This window comes from Dendropsophus ebraccatus, chromosome 12, assembly GCF_027789765.1.
Source record: "Dendropsophus ebraccatus isolate aDenEbr1 chromosome 12, aDenEbr1.pat, whole genome shotgun sequence".
NCBI lineage: Eukaryota > Metazoa > Chordata > Amphibia > Anura > Hylidae > Dendropsophus > Dendropsophus ebraccatus.
The window spans coordinates 84078932-84097485 of NC_091465.1; the positions used below are offsets into that span (position 1 = coordinate 84078932).

Here is an 18554-nt window from a genome sequence, read left to right on the forward strand (position 1 = left end):
CAATTGGCTGAGCATAACTGTGCTCAGCCAATCGCGGCTGAGCAGCAGATGACGCGGCAAAGGAGGGCCGGCATGAGGGGCGGCTGGAGCGATTCGGCCGGCATCCTGAAGATGTCGTCATTGTCCCAGATCATTACACTTTTTACACTATGAAGAACACATGTGGGACTGTTGATGGACACTTTATATATAGACACTTTTTTTTACTACCAGAAAACAATAAGTGTGGTTTAAAATAACGCATGTGAATGCAGTGTGTGTATAAACACTAATGGACGCCTGCTGCTGGCAATTATTATCAGTGAACCAAGAAGATGTTCATGGACATTTCGGTCCACCTATCACTTTTCACAATTTGATTATGTGCACTTGTATTTAGAGGAGGAGTATAGGTCACATGGGTATGCTTGAAAATAGTGGTGGAGGCCGCAGAAACATGTCTCCTGTCTCCTATCTATCTATCTATCTATCTATCTATCTATCTATCTATCTATCTATCTCCTATCTATCTATCTATCTCCTACCTATCTATCTATCTATCTATCTATCTTCTATCTATCTATCTATCTATCTATCTATCTATCTATCTATCTATCTATCATCTATATATCTATCTATCTCCTATCTATCTATCTATCTATCTCCTATCTATCTATCTATCTATCTATCTATCTATCTATCTATCTATCTACATTATCTATCTATCTATCTATCTATCTATCTATCTATCTATCTATCTATCTATCTACATTATCTATCTATCTATCTATCTCCTATCTATCTATCTATCTATCTATCTATCTATCTATCTATCTATCTATCTCCTATCTATCTATCTCCTATCTATCTATCTATCTATCTATCTATCTATCTATCTATCTATCTATCTATCTCCTATCTATCTATCTATCTATCTATCTATCTATCTATCTATCTACATTATCTATCTATCTATCTATCTATCTATCTATCTATCTACATTATCTATCTATCTATCTATCTATCTATCTATCTATGTATCTATCTATCTCCTATCTATCTATCTATCTATCTATCTATCTATCTATCTCCTATCTATCTATCTCCTATCTATCTCCTATCTATCTATCTATCTATCTCCTATCTATCTTTCTATCTATCTATTATCTATCTATCTATCTATCTATCTATCTATCTATCTATCTCCTATCTATCTATCTATCTATCTATCTATCTCCTATCTATCTATCTATCATCCATCTCCTATCTATCTATCTATCTATCTATCTATCTATCTATCTATCTATCTATCTATCTATCTATCTCCTATCTATCTATCTATCTATCTCCTATCTATCTATCTATCTCCTATCTATCTATCTATCTATCTATCTATCTATCTATCTCCTATCTATCTATCTATCATCCATCTCCTATCTATCTATCTATCTATCTATCTATCTATCTATCTATCTATCTATCTATCTATCTCCTATCTATCTATCTATCTATCTATCTATCTCCTATCTATTATCTATCTATCTATCTATCTATCTCCTATCTATCTATCTATCTATCTATCTATCTATCTATCTATCTATCTATCTATCTTCTATCTATCTATCTATCTATCTCCTATCTATCTATCTATCTCCTATCCATCTCCTATCTATCTATCTCCTATCTATCTATCTATCTATCTCCTATCTATCTCCTATCTATCTATCTATCTATCTATCTATCTATCTATCTATCTATGCAGGGAATAGTTTCAGCAGCACTCCTTGATGAATCAGTGCCAGCGGATCTTGCCTTGACCAAAGGCTGGATTAAATAGACAGGAGATAATCCACAGCACTCAGTAGATACGGTGAAACAAATGTGTGAATTTATTCCATGAACAAAAGGTGATCCACTTCAAGCATAATAGTAACAAAAGTGCAGCATGCACTTGGGCAACAATTTTGTTGCCCCCCCCCCCCATTTTCTTCCCCCACAAATAAACCATACAGCAATCTATACAGGAGGCTGATTACTGTAGGGGACTTAGCACCTACCTCTCCTCACTCCTGGCTGTATGGTTCAGCATCCTCCTCTGTTCTGCATGTGATGGTCACTAGAGGCTGCAGTCCAGAGGAAGATGCCAGGCCCTAGAGACAGGATGGGGGAGGGGTGAGCATCGCAGTGTGTTCTCACTTAATTTAATGAGAGAACAGAGCACTATTAGCACTTTCTGTGCTCTCTTGCCCACTGTGTCAGCCACCACACCACCATATGCAGATGTGAATCGCTGAAGGAACCTGGACTTGAAAGTCTAGGTCCCATCTTCAGTTCCCAACCACATAAACTACCTGAAGCAGTAAAGAACAGAAAGTACTTAAAGGCTGTGTATAATCTATAGCGGATATGCTACATTTGAATATACCCTAAAGATCATGGCATGTATAGCTGCACACAGGCTACATGTCATATGCTGCACACAGGCTATATATCATACACTGCACACAGGCTATATATGCACCATATGCTGCACACAGGCTATATACCATACACTGCACTCAGGCTATATATCATACGCTGCACACAGGCTATATATCATACACTGCACACAGACTATATATCGTACACTGTACACAGAATATATACCATACACTGCACACAGGCTATATACCATACACTGCACACAGACTATATACCATACACTGCACACATACTATATATCATACACTGCACACAGGTTACATGTCATATGCTGCACACAGGCTATATACCATACACTGCACACAGGCTATATATCATACACTGCACACAGGCTATATATCATACACTGCACACAGACTATATATCATACACTGCACACAGACTATATACCATACACTGCACACAGACTATAAACCATATGCTGCACACAGTATATATGTCATATGCTGCACACAGGCTATATATCATAGGTTTCACACAGGCTATATACCAAGCACTGCCCACAGGCTATATATTATAGGCTGCACACAGGCTATATACCATACACTGCACACAGGCTATAAACCATACACTGCACACAGGCTATATGTCATATGCTGCACACTGGCTGTATAACATACACTGCACACAGGCTATATACCATACACTGCGCACAGGCTATATACCATACACTGCACACAGGTTACATGTCATATGCTGCACACAGGCTATATACCATACACTGCACACAGACTATATACCATACACTGCACACAGACTATATACCATAAGCTGCACACAGACTATGTATCATACACTGCACACAGACTATATACCATTCACTGCACACTGGCTATATGTCATATGCTGCACACAGGCTAGGGCACAGCAGGGGGCATATACTATGGGGGCATATATCAGAGCAGGGGTATATACTATAGGGGCATATATCAGAGCAGAGGTATATATATATACCTCTGCTCTGATATATGCCCCTATAGTATATACCCCTGCTCTGATATATGCCCCCATAGTATATGCCCCCTGCTCTGATATATGCCCCTATAGTGTATGCCCCCTGCTCTGATATATGTCCCTATAGTATATACCCCTGCTCTGATATATACCCCTATAGTATATATCCCTGCTCTGATATATGCCTCTATATTATATACCCCTGCTCTGATGTGCCAAAACAAAACCTCATACTCACCTGATCGGGGCAGATGACAGGTCTTCTCTCTTCTGGCTCTTCTCTGTTCCTTCAGCCTGTCAGCCACTCTGACAGATGCTCCAGCATGCTCCATGATGTCACATCCCTGCTGGAGAGATCAGGTTTCCTTGCTGAGGTCCCACGCAGCCCTCTCCTCAGTGAGGGGCAAGGGGGAGGGAGGACCTCGGCAGGAGACAGGCAACCAGAAGCTTGACAGGAAGAATCCATTCAAAGACCCACCAGGGGGGAGTCCGAGCCTGCCGGGAGGGAGATGCTTACACAGGATTAACCCTACACCTCCCTCCCTCCCTGGACAGCATGCAGTGTGGCCAATGCTGTGTCCAGGTAGGGTTTCCACATGCTTTTTTGTGCATGGGACTGGCTCCCAGACACCACTTCCGGGTTTGAGCTGGTGGAAGCCCGTTGGCACGTGCCCCTTGTGCCCTCCCTTTAATCCGGCCCTGTATCTATCTATCTCCTATCTATCTATCTATCTATCTATCTATCTATCTATCTATCTATCTATCTCCTATCTTTCTATCTATCTATCTATCTCCTATCTATCTATCTATCTATCTATCTCCTATCTTTCTATCTATCTATCTATCTATCTATCTATCTATCTATCTATCTATCCAGGGGTGTAACTACCACTATAGCAGCCATAGCGGCTGCTATGGGGCCCGCCGCATCAGGGGGCCCCATGGCCTGCTCCTGCAATACACTGGACCCCCTGAGCCGTCATCATTTGCAGCACCGGGTGGCCCTGCTGGTCTCCTGGGTTTTGCAAATGTCCCTTTAACTGCAAGCACTCCTGACCAGAGCTAGCAGTTATGTAGTTATGACTTCACTTGACCGTTTAGTGGTCAGTCTATCTATCTATCTATCTATCTATCTATCTATCTCCTATCTATCTATCTATCTATCTATCTATCTATCTCCTATCTATCTATCTATCTATCTATCTATCTATCTATCTATCTACTATCTATCTATCTATCTATCTATCTATCTATCTATCTCCTATCTATCTATCTATCTATCTATCTATCTATCTATCTATCTATCTATATCCTATTATCTATCTCCTATCTATCTATCTATCTCCTATCTATCTATCTATCTCTCTATCTATCTATCTATCTATCTATCTATCTATCTATCTATCTCCTATCTATCTATCTATCTATCTATCTATCTATCTCCTATCTATCTATCTATCTATCTCCTATCTATCTATCTATCTATCTACCTATCTATCTATCTATCTATCTATCTATCTATCTATCTCCTATCTATCTATCTATCTATCTATCTCCTATCTATCTATCTATCTATCTATCTATCTATCTATCTATCTATCTATCTATCTATCTCCTATCTATCTATCTATCTATCTATCTATCTATCTATCTATCTCCTATCTATCTATCTATCTATCTATCTATCTATCTATCTATCTATCTCCTATCTATCTATCTTTCTTATTCTATCATCTTTTATCCCCATTGTGTGGGCTTTTATGGAGCTCAGAATGTCCCCAGGATCATTGACAGGAAACCATTGTGTAGCTGGAATCAGTATCAGTGCAGAGCAGAGTTTGTCTTCAGTGCGGAGTCTGCCTCCTCTTCTCTCCTCTTCTTGGAGCACCGGAAGCAAAAGCCGGACAATGCATAATGCATGCGTCTGTACACGGCAATGCCTCTGGCGCTCCATAGACTTTAATGGGGTCATCAGGTAGGCTATATGGAAGAACGCTGTAAGATACGTTCTGACATACGGCCTGTCTGTCAATCTGGCGAAACTACCACCACGACTGATGCTTTAAACTGTCCCATTGAAATGAATGGGATCAGTTCAAAGATGCGTTTCCATCTGGCGCAAGAAATGCCGCCGGATGAATGTGAACCCGCCTAAGTGTTAGGTGCTGACAAATGGATTCAGTAGGATTCCTCTAGATAATAATTTCCACCTATGTATATTATATAAACACTTTTTGGGTAACTGTCCCTTTAATAGACCACAGTAGACAAGGTTGCAGTCAGTATCTGTGTTTATTAGTAATGGGCCTGGTTGTACACAGCTACTATGTAGACATCACATGTTTTATAGATGATCAGTGTTATATATTACGGCCCGGCGGCGGTCACCTGACCTCTAGGATCTCAGTATGTAGAAAACTTCTTAGGGCAGTGAGCGAAGTGAGTGCACTCCCCGCTTGTCCCTTCTCTGAAGATATAGGGATGCTTGCAGAAACACCCGTTCACGCATTGCTTTGTACAGTGCTTATCCCTGTTAGTGTAATAATTTTCACAGTTTAAAGGGCAGGCGCCTCCGCATGGATTATGATACTGGTGTGGGCGGCAATCTAGAATATGGAATAAACCAAATAAGCAGAGAATAGGCAGGTGGTAAAATACACATCACATGGTCCTAGCATTATATCTAAGACAATACCCATCGCTGTCTCTATATGTCATCTGAACACCGACAATTTGTGTGGGATCGAGTTACTATCTATTGTGTATGGCGACCGACCTCCTGACTTGGATTTCAACTGCCTAATACTCTACTTCTCAAAGGGATAAGCCACCACTACAGTATAAGTTGTATTGGCACCTTAAAGGGGAAGTCTGGCGAAAAATTTTATTAAAGTATTGTATTGCCCCCAAAAGTTATACAAATCACCAACATACACTTATTACGGGAAATGCACTTAAAGTGCTTTTTTCCTGCACTTACTACTGCATCACTGCTTCACTTCCTGGATAACATGGTGATGTCACTTCCTGGATAACATGTTGATGTCACTTCCTGGATAACATGGTGATATCACTTCTTAGATAACATGGTGCTGTCACTTCCTGGATAACATGGTGATGTCACTTCCTGGATAACATGGTGATGTCACTTCCTGGATAACATGGTGATGTCACTTCCTGGATAACATGGTGATGTCACGACCCGACTCCCAGAGCTGTGTGGGCTGTGGCTGCTGTAGAGGATGGTGGCAGAGGGATGCTCAGTCTCCCTCCAGTGCCCTGTGTCCCTCAGTGTCCCCCTGCCATCATCCTCTCCAGCAGCCACAGCCGCACAGCTCTGGGAGTCGGGTCGTGACATCACCATGTTATCCAGGGAGTGACATAACCATGTTATCCAGGAAGTGACATCACTATGTTATCAAGGAAGTGACGTCACCATGTTATCCAGGAAGTGACATCACCATGTTATCCAGGAAGTGACATCGCCATGTTATCCAGGAAGTGACGTCACCATGTTATCCAGTAAGTGACATCACCATGTTATCCAGGAAGTGACGTCACCATTTTATCCAGGAAGTGACATCACCATGTTATCCAGGAAGTGACATCACCATGTTATCCAGGAAGTGAAGCTTTGATGCAGTAGTAAGAGCAGGGAAAAAAGCACTTTAAGAGCATTTCCCGTAATAAGTGTATATTGGTGATTTGTATAACTTTTTGGGGGCAATACAATACTTTAATAAAAATTTTCTTCTTCTTTAAGGCTTAATATATCTGTTAAAAAAGTATATCTTAATATTCCTACCCTCTGTTACAAGCATTCTATTTTATTCTCTTCATTGCCCCTGTGTTGTATGCATCCCGTAATGGACTTCCTGTTCCTGCTGTACACTCTAGCTTGGAATTCAGCCAAATATATATATATATATAATATATATATAAATATAATTTTTTTTTTTTTTTTTTTTTTTTTTTTTTTTTTTTTTAGGGATTTGAGCAAGCTGCAACAATCTCCATCATTGCAAAAGGGTGATAAGGATCCGGCACTCCAAAAGGTTTAAAATTCAAAAACTTTTATTAGAGCATATCTAAAAAACAGCTGAGCAGCTCATGCTGTGTGGCCTGAAAGACTGACGCGTTTCGCGCATGCGCGCTTAGTCATAGTCTAATGGTCAGTGTGTGACTAAAGGTTTAAAAACAAGTAATGGCCAATGAGATGTTTCCCCATGCACATGTGTGCAGGTGGGGTGAATAAGTGCAATCAGTGGTGTACTCGCTTGGACACTATTGAGTTGGTTCAGTGGTCAGTTCGTATTACAAAGTATAATGGGTATGTAAATTTACTAGACGTAATGCTGTAATTTATAGGTAGGCTATGATCATGTGATACAAATAAAGAGAAGTGGAGTGTGGTGACACATTGTCCACATTGGAGCGTGCTCGGCGACCAGGTCGTGTATTTAAAAATAAAACGAATACAAAAATGTGTAACTCTATCGCACGACCGAGCCGCACGGTCTGAACTACGCTCTAAAGATGAATATCATGTAGGCAAGCTAATAATTGAATTGTAAAAATAGTGCTTGTATTTAGTTAGCATGTCTAAATGGCAATTTTTTGGCGTGCCTCCATGATGGTTCTGAACATATGTTGAAAAAAGCAACCCTAGATAGTTGGTGAAAATAGACATATAAAATGAAAATAAAAATAAAAATAAAAATGTGTGTGTTGATATGTCCTAATGATTATGCCATGTCCACGTATGAATAAAGGCTGAAAACAAGTATGTAGCCTGGTGGTGATATCTAACTGCTTGACGAAATGCGTCAGTCTTTCAGGCCACACAGCATGAGCTGCTCAGCTGTTTTTTAGATATGTTCTAATAAAAGTTTTTGAATTTTAAACCTTTTGGAGTGCCGGATCCTTATCACCCTTTTGCAACCATTTACTTACTTGACGGACAGCCACCGCCTGGAACCGTGCACCCTCCCATATACGCTGGAGACTCCGAACAATACACTAAGAGGTGAGCTGATTTCCCTTGTTTACCTTTGTTCATCAAATCTCCATCATTGCCACTAATGTGTGTGTGTGTGTGTATATATATATATATTATATAGATATATATATATACTGTATGCAAATACATGATATTGATAAATTTATGTAAAGCATATGTAAATAAATGTCACTGCCTGCTTATTTGGTTTTAGTGATTTGAGGGCTGTATTTTATGGCCCCAGCCACTTAGTAACCAAATGGTGATCTTGTTCTGTTATGATCGGTGTTTATTTATTGAGCCGGTTACTAGTGATGAGCGAATAGTGAGATATTCGAATATTCGATATTCGTACGCATATCCCGTGAATATTCGAATATTCGATCGAATATTCGATCCCATCTAAGTCAATGGGAACAAGTATTCGATTAGTTAAAAAACATCTATTTGACCATTTGGAGGGTGAAACAGGAAGCTGGGGGATTTGAAAGCTTATCGAATTTATCGAATATTCGCGGGATATCCGTACGAATATCGAATATTCGAATATCTCACTGTTCGATCGAATATCTATTTGATCAAACAGTATTCGCTCATCACTACCGGTTACACGGCTAGGTCATCGGCTGGATTAGTCTGTAGGGCGCATGTTTCCTATTACTCAGTGATATTAAGACATGTCAGAATTCAGCGATCAGCGGATAAATGAGCGTCTACTTGGCGATGGCTGATCTACTACATGGGGCAATATGGATCTTTCCATCAGATAACTCACCATGCTTGTCTCTGTGTCCCATTGAGTTCAGGACTGTGGAAGTAAAAGAAGTCATCAAATAATTAGTAACATTAGGAAGTAACTTTTTGAGGCTTATTGCAGCCTCACACAAGCAGTTTGGGACATTTTGCCTTTACAGGGGATATTTATCAAGACCAGCGTATCTGTATTCTGGTTTTCACTAAATCCCTCTCCCTGTTCCCCGCCTCTCATAAAACCTTAGTAACCTGAGGCTACCTTGTGGCTTAAAGGGGTACTCCCAAAAAAGTGCTCCAGCCTGGAGTAACCCTTTAATTTATGGTAAATGATACCTGCAGGGGAAGGCCCCCTCCCCTCCCCCTCCAGCATCCTTTTCCATGTACATCGGGTGTATGTGGTGTGCATTATCTCACATGAGCTCTTATTTTTGCGACACCAATTTTACTTTGCAACGACAGACAGACAGAATTTTTTGCATAAAATATGCTGCAAAACCGGAATTTTTTTTTTTTCATGGAGAAATTGAATTTTTTTTTTTTTTTTTTTTCAATTTAGGGGGGGTGGTTCCGTGTTTACGCTGTTCACCCTTTGGTAAAACTGACATGTCATCTATGTTAGGCAACTTATATAACATAACTTTTACTTTTTTTGACGGATTTAAAAAAATTAAAACCTTTTTTTTTTAAAAAACGAAATGTTCCTCAAAATCGCTCTTTTACCAGGCTTATAGCGCTTTTATCATTTGATCTATGGGGCTGTGTGAGGTGTCATTTCTTGCGCCATGATCTGTACTTTCTACCGGTACCTTTTTTTAAATCACTTTTTATTACAATTTTTCTGGGTTTGATGTGACTAAAAATCAGCAATTTCGCATTTTGGCGGGTTTTTTCGCTTACGCTGTTTACCGTGCGAGATCAGGAATGTGATCATTTAATAGTTCAGGTGATTACGCATGCGGCAATACCAAACATGTTTATTTATTTGTTTTTATTTATAAAACAGGAAAAGGGGGTTGATTCAAACTTTTATTAGGGGAGGTTTTTTTTTTAATAATGAAAAAACTAAAAAAAATTTAAAATTAAACAGTAAGTTACCCTGGGGGATTTCTAATTCAACTACACTGATCTCTAATAGAGATCTATGCAGTACAGGCCATGCGCGCAGACAGCGTGAACCCACCCTTATACTGTGTGCTGCAGTGGCATAGCACCCAGGGACAGGCAAAGTATTGCACCCACCGATGCCCCTACTATTGTTATTAACCCTCAGTGAAGCCCCTGGTAGCTGTAATTAACCCTTACTGTGATGCCCCTGCTACGCATACTTAATAGTAACCACTCCCAATGATGCCCCTCACAGGAGCTGACAGGCACTGCACCCTCCTGTGTCTGTGTCTCTTATATTGTTCTTATATAGTAGTTATAGGGTGTGTGGCACCGACCACCAGACACAGAGGGCGCTGTAAGCGACACAGAGGTCTGCGGACCGCATCTCGGGGGCTGGAGGTTCCCCACCCTCGATTTAAAGTGTTACTCTCATTAGAAAAACAAAACTTTTGTTATATCAGAGAGACATCTTAAAGACATGTCAAAAGTTTTGATCAGCCCGTGTTCAGACCGGTGCTGATTGTGAGAATAAACCGGAAGGAAAACCTCTGCTCCGTTCACTGGTGTGAGTCACATGATGAGTAGGACTTATAATGAAAGTCTATGAGCCTGACTCTGGCGCAGAGCTGGAAGCGGATGTCGCTGAGCGCGGTCTTCTCCCGTCTTGTTCTCATGACTGATCCGGACCGATCGCAACTTTTGACATGTCTCTCTGATAGGTGAAAAGTTTTTTATTTTTTATAAGGACAGGTACACATGACATGGTACTGATCTTCAATAATACACACATCCTGAGGTACAGAGCGTCACTCTTCCTAGATGACATCCCATATCCTGAAGTGAGACAGCGAGTGCAGCCGGAGGAGTGTAGTGCAGTGAGTGCAGCCGGAGGAGTGTAGTGCAGCGAGTGCAGCCGGAGGAGTGTAGTGCAGCGAGTGCAGCCGGAGGAGTGTACTGCAGCGAGTGCAGCCGGAGGAGTGTAGTGCAGTGAGTGCAGCCGGAGGAGTGTAGTGCAGCGAGTGCAGCCGGAGGAGAGTAGTGCAGCGATTGCAGCTGGAGGAGTGTAGTGCAGTGAGTGCAGCCGGAGGAGAGTAGTGCAGCGATTGCAGCTGGAGGAGTGTAGTGCAGTGAGTGCAGCCGGAGGAGTGTAGTGCAGTGAGTGCAGCCGGAGGAGTGTAGTGCAGTGAGTGCAGCCGGAGAAGTGTAGTGCTAAGTGTAGTGCAGTTAGTGCAGCCGGAGGAGTGTAGTGCTAAGTGTAGTGCAGTGAGTGCAGCCGGAGGAGTGTAGTGCAGTGAGTGCAGCCGGAGGAGTGTAGTGCAGTGAGTGCAGCCGGAGGAGTCAGTGTAGTGCTAAGTGTAGTGCAGTGAGTGCAGCCGGAGGAGTGTAGTGCAGTGAGTGCAGCCGGAGAAGTGTAGTGCAGCGAGTGCAGCCGGAGGAGTGTAGTGCTAAGTGTAGTGCAGTGAGTGCAGCCGGAGGAGTGTATTGCTAAGTGTAGTGCAGTGAGTGCAGCCGGAGGAGTGTAGTGCAGTGAGTGCAGCCGGAGGAGTGTAGTGCTAAGTGTAGTGCAGTGAGTGCAGCCGGAGGAGTGTAGTGCAGTGAGTGCAGCCGGAGGAGTCAGTGTAGTGCTAAGTCTAGTGCAGCGAGTGCAGCCGGAGGAGTGTAGTGCTAAGTGTAGTGCAGCCGGAGGAGTGTAGTGCAGCGAGTGCAGCCGGAGGAGTGTAGTGCAGCGAGTGCAGCCGGAGGAGTGTAGTGCAGCGAGTGCAGCCGGAGGAGTGTAGTGCAGTGAGTGCAGCCGGAGGAGTGTAGTGCAGTGAGTGCAGCTGGGAGGAGTGTAGTGCAGCGAGTGCAGCCGGAGGAGTGTAGTGCAGTGAGTGCAGCCGGAGGAGTGTAGTGCAGCGAGTGCAGCCGGAGGAGTGTAGTGCTAAGTGTAGTGCAGTGAGTGCAGCCGGAGGAGTGTAGTGCAGCGAGTGCAGCCGGAGGAGTGTAGTGCTAAGTGTAGTGCAGTGAGTGCAGCCGGAGGAGTGTATTGCTAAGTGTAGTGCAGCCAGAGGAGTGTAGTGCAGTGAGTGCAGCCGGAGGAGTGTAGTGCTAAGTGTAGTGCAGCCAGAGGAGTGTAGTGCAGTGAGTGCAGCCGGAGGAGTGTAGTGCTAAGCTGCAGATCTTCTGGGGAATCTCTAGGGATCTAAACACCCAGACCCCAACCGACTAAAACTTCTGACATGTTGGTGTAACATTTATGGTTTTTTCAAATAGAAAGGACACTTTAAGGGTATAAACACACACACCATATACGCAGCGTATTTACTGCAGCAGATACGCAGCAGATTAGATCTAAATAACTGAACACAGCATCAAATCTGCACCATCAAATCTGCTGCGTATACGGTGTGTGGGTTTGTACCCTAAGGCCCCCTTCACACGTCCGGAAAATCTGTCCGGATTTCCTATCAGGAAATCTGGACGGATTTCCGGACTCATAGCCTAACATTAGACATGGACACCCTTCCGGATTTTTTCCGGAAGGGTGTCCGTTCCGGAAAATAGGACCGGATTTTTTAGATCCTGTCCTATTTTCGTCCGGAAATCCGGCACGGACGCCCCCATAGAAGTCTATGGGAGCGCCGGAATCACGGGCATTTTCCTGATGTATATCAGGAAAGTGCCCGCGATTCCGGACTGGTAGAGAGCCAGCCCCGGCCGCCGTCCGATCACCCGCAACACCCCCACCCCCCCCCGCACCGCACCGCACACTCTGCCCGGCACTACAGGGCTGGCCGGCCAGAGTGCGGTGCAGATCCCCCCCCCGCCGCCAGCCAGCCGCCGCCTAACCCCAGTACCCGCTAGCCCCCGACAACCCACCCCGCGCCCCCATACCCGCCGCCCGCTCACCACGGAACACCGCCCCCCCCCGGAACTCACCACCGGGCCGCCCGCCGGATGCTCCACAACACCTCCGACCGCCGCCGCTGCCCGGACCTCAGCACTGCACTCTGACCCGGACCCGTACCCCAACCTCGCGGCCCCGACAGAGCAGGATCCGGGACAGGTGAGATTACCCCTTAGGACTACTACTCCCACCATGCTCTGCTGGCAGGCCATGATGGGAGTTGTAGTTCTGCAGCCTGTGGGCCATCCAGGTTGCAGAAGTACAACTCCCAGTCATGGCTCTGCTGGCAGGCCATGAGGGGAGTTTGTAGTTCTGCAGTCTGTGGCCATCCAGGTTGCAGACGTACAACTCCCATCATGGCTCTGCTGGCAGGCCATGATCGGAGTTGTAGTTCTGCAGCCTGTGGCCATCCAGGTACACGGGTACCTGTGATTTATGTTGGCATACTAGACAATATTATCTCATCAGGAAATCCTGAAGGTTTTTCCTGATGGTTTCCTGATGGTAAAAACGGATTACTGTCAGGAAATCCTGATACTATCCTGATGACATTTGAGGTCTCCTGATCAGGATTTCCTGACAGTAAAAACTGACACGGACGTGTGAATGGGGCCTGAGACAGTGCTTCTCAATTCCAGTCATCAGGCCTCACCAACAGGTCATGTTTTGAGGATATCCCATACAAAGAGCAGCTGTGATAATACCTGATGGACTGGGTATAATTATATCACCTGTGATAATACTAAGGAAATCCTCAAAAAATGACCTGTTGGTGAGGCCTGAGGACTGGAATTGAGAAGCACTGATTTAAGATGTTCTAAGCTATTTTATCAGTGGATTGTGTGATTCATCGGGCTGAATGTAAAACGAGAACATGACATTATGGTGGAAGTGCTTACCCAGAGAGCAAAGCAGCAGCAGGGTGCACACCTTATACATCTTCTGTTCTCAGGTGTCTGGGAACAAAAAATACAAGGAAAGAATAAAATAACGGAAAAATAAATAAATAAATAATATCCACTGGTAGATAGATAGATAGATAGATAGATAGATATATAGATAGATAGATAGATAGATAGATAGGAGATAGATAGATAGATAGATAGATAGATAGATAGATAGATAATAGATAGGAGATAGATAGATAGATAGATAGATAGGAGATAGATAGATAGATAGATAGATAGATAGATAGATAGATAGATAGATAGATAGATAGATAGGAGATAGATAGATAGATAGGAGATAGATAGATAGATAGATAGATAGATAGATAGATAGATAGGAGATAGATAGATAGGAGATAGATAGATAGATAGATAGATAGATAGATAGATAGATAGGAGATAGATAGATAGATAGATAGATAGATAGATAGATAGATAGGAGATAGATAGATAGATAGATAGATAGATAGATAGATAGATTAGGAGATAGATAGATAGATAGATAGATAGATAGATAGATAGATAGATAGATAGATAGATAGATGATAGATAGGAGATAGATAGATAGGAGATAGATAGATAGGAGATAGATAGATAGATAGATAGATAGATAGATAGGAGATAGATAGATAGATAGATAGATAGATAGATAGATAGGAGATAGACAGATAGAGAGATAGATAGGAGATAGATAGATAGATAGATAGATAGATAGATAGATAGGAGATAGATAGATAGATAGATAGATAGATAGATAGATAGATAGATAGGAGATAGATAGATATAGATAGATAGATAGATAGATAGATAGATAGATAGATAGATAGGAGATAGATAGATAGATAGGAGATAGATAGATAGATAGATAGGAGATAGATAGATAGATAGATAGATAGATAGATAGATAGATAGATAGAAGATAGATAGATAGATAGATAGATAGATAGATAGATAGAAGATAGATAGATAGATAGATAGATAGATAGATAGGAGATAGATAGAAGATAGATAGGAGATAGATAGATAGATAGATAGATAGATAGATAGATAGATAGGAGATAGAAAGATAGATAGATAGATAGATAGATAGAAGATAGATAGATAGATAGATAGATAGATAGATTGACTATCTATCTATCTATCTATCTCCTATCTATCTATCTATCTATCTATCTATCTATCTATCTCCTATCTATCTATCTATCTATCTATCTATCTATCTATCTCCTATCTATCTTCTATCTATCTCCTATCTATCTATCTATCTATCTATCTATCTATCTATCTATCTATCTTCTATCTATCTATCTATCTATCTTCTATCTATCTATCTATCTATCTATCTATCTATCTTCTATCTATCTATCTATCTATCTATCTATCTCCTATCTATCTATCTATCTATCTATCTATCTATCTATCTATCTATCTATCTATCTATCTCCTATCTATCTTCTATCTATCTCCTATCTATCTATCTATCTATCTATCTTCTATCTATCTATCTATCTATCTATCTATCTATCTATCTATCTTCTATCTATCTATCTATCTATCTATCTATCTATCTATCTATCTCCTATCTATCATCTATCTATCTATCTATCTCCTAATCTATCTATCTATCTATCTATCTATCTCCTATCTATCTATCTATCTATCTATCTATCTATATATCTATCTATATATCTATCTCCTATCTATCTATCTATCTATCTATCTATCTATCTCCTATCTATCATCTATCTATCTATCTATCTATCTATCTATCTATCTATCTATCTCCTAATCTATCTATCTATCTATCTATCTATCTATCTATCTATCTATCTATCTCCTATCTATCTATCTATCTATCTATCTATCTCCTATCTATCTATCTATCTATCTATCTATCTATCTATCTATCTATCCAGTGTTGGACTGGCCCACCAGAGGAGCGGACAATCCTCCGGTGGGCCCTCAAATTTAGAAAATTCACAAACACTAACTGACATGTTGTTTTCCACTGGTTCTTCATTGGTGAGGCCCCCAGGATCATTTCCTCTGGTGGCCCCCTGTCCTCAGATACTCCAGTCTGACTATCTATCTATCTATCTATCTATCTATCTATCTATCTATCTGACTGGAGTATCTGGGGACAGGGGGCCACCAGAGGAAATGATCCTGGGGGCCTCACCAATGAAGAACCAGTGGAAAACAACATGTCAGTTAGTGTTTGTGAATTTTCTAAATTTGAGGGCCCACCGGAGGATTGTCCGCTCCTCTGGTGGGCCAGTCCAACACTGGATAGATAGATAGATAGATAGATAGATAGATAGATAGATAGATAGATAGATAGATAGGAGATAGATAGATAGATAGATAGATAGGAGATAGATAGATAGATAGATAGGAGATAGATAGATAGATAGATAGATAGATAGATAGATAGATAGGAGATAGATAGATAGATAGATAGATAGATAGATAGATAGATAGGAGATAGATAGGAGATAGATAATAGATAGGAGATAGATAGATAGATAGATAGATAGATAGATAGATAGATAGATAGATAGATAGAAAGGAGATAGATAGGAGATAGATAATAGATAGGAGATAGATAGATAGATAGATAGATAGATAGATAGATAGATAGATAGGAGATAGATAGATAGATAGATAGATAGATAGATAGATAGATAGGAGATAGATAGATAGATAGATAGATAGGAGATAGATAGATAGATAGATAGGAGATAGATAGATAGATAGATAGATAGATAGATAGATAGATAGATAGATAGATAGATAGGAGATAGATAGATAGATAGATAGATAGATAGGAGATAGATAGGAGATAGATAATAGATAGGAGATAGATAGATAGATAGATAGATAGATAGATAGATAGATAGATAGATAGATAGATAGATAGGAGATAGATAGGAGATAGATAATAGATAGGAGATAGATAGATAGATAGATAGATAGATAGATAGGAGATAGATAGATAGATAGATAGATAGATAGATAGATAGATAGGAGATAGATAGATAGAAGATAGATAGATAGATAGATAGATAGGAGATAGATAGGAGATAGATAGATAGATAGATAGATAGATAGATAGATAGATAGATAGGAGATAGATAGATAGATAGATAGATAGATAGGAGATAGATAGATAGATAGATAGATAGATAGGAGATAGATAGATAGATAGATAGATAGATAGATAGATAGATTAGGAGATAGATAGATAGATAGATAGATAGATAGATAGATAGATAGATAGATGATAGATAGGAGATAGATAGATAGATAGATAGAAGATAGATAGATAGATAGATAGATAGATAGATAGATAGAAGATAGATAGATAGGAGATAGATAGATAGATAGATAGATAGATAGATAGATAGATAGATAGATAGATAGGAGATAGATAGGAGATAGATAGATAGATAGATAGATAGGAGATAGATAGATAGATAGATAGATAGATAGATAGATAGATAGATAGATAGATAACTGTAACTATTCTTACCTTTACAGCAAAAGAAACTCTTAAAAACCAGAATCCACAGTACGGAGCCTTATATAGGACTGGTGTGCGGGGGAGGAGATTCCAGCCCCAGAGTATTGGTTCTCTCCTGATCAGGATGTTTGTTTCCTCTGTCACTTTTGGAAAACTCCTATAATTGGAAATTGAGCCAAATCAGGGAAAATGCAGAGGACAGAGAATTTCTGAGGCAGAATTTATTTTAATGGGGAAAGAAATGTTGCAAAAATAAAGCTGGTTACCAAAAAACATTTATAGATGATAATTTTTAATATCATTTATCTATGTTCTAGCTTGATTTGGTGGTACATTTTATCATTATACAGTGGTGCCTTGGATTATGAGTATAATCCGTTCCGGGACGGCACTTGTAATCCAAATCCACTCTTTAACCAAAGCAAATTTTCCCATTAGAAATCATAGAAATGCAGACAATTGGTTTCACACCCCAAAATAATGATTTATTAATCTGAATAACATGTAAAACAGATGAAGCAAAGATTCAGAAACAGCAGAATCTGTGATATTATAAGTTACTGTACAGAACTGGAGAGGATGTGAAACACAAGGGCGGACAGAGACTGCAGGGAGCATGAAGGAATGAGCAGGGCAGATGTGGGCACATACATGCAGCGCTCTCTGTCCGGGGAGAGAGGGGTTACAGCTATAGAGAGATTACCTCCACAGTCCTGTCCCCTGATGTAAGCCCCAGCCTGAAGTGGATCTGCTATAATTTGGAAGGTGAGGGAGACTTCCTGGGTAAGAGTACAAGGCTGTAGACCCCGCTGTGCAGACCATGCCCCTCCCCCACTCCCCCTCTCACCCAGTACAGGGAGCTCTTACACCAAAGCAATGCTCTTACACCAAGTCGCAATTTTGAAAAACTGTGAGCTCTTAAAC

The 18554-nt window shown here is 40.9% G+C and overlaps 1 long non-coding RNA gene across 1 annotated transcript; it reads right to left on the minus strand.

The window, feature by feature from the left end:
* Positions 1 to 5698: 5698 nt before the first annotated feature.
* LOC138769746 (uncharacterized) lies at positions 5699 to 17773 on the minus strand. Its single transcript, XR_011359300.1, has 4 exons — positions 17640 to 17773; positions 14060 to 14116; positions 9189 to 9221; positions 5699 to 6020 (listed from the first exon to the last, which is right to left on the minus strand). It is a non-coding gene; the product is annotated as an uncharacterized lncRNA (long non-coding RNA).
* Between the last annotated feature and the right edge of the window lie 781 nt (positions 17774 to 18554).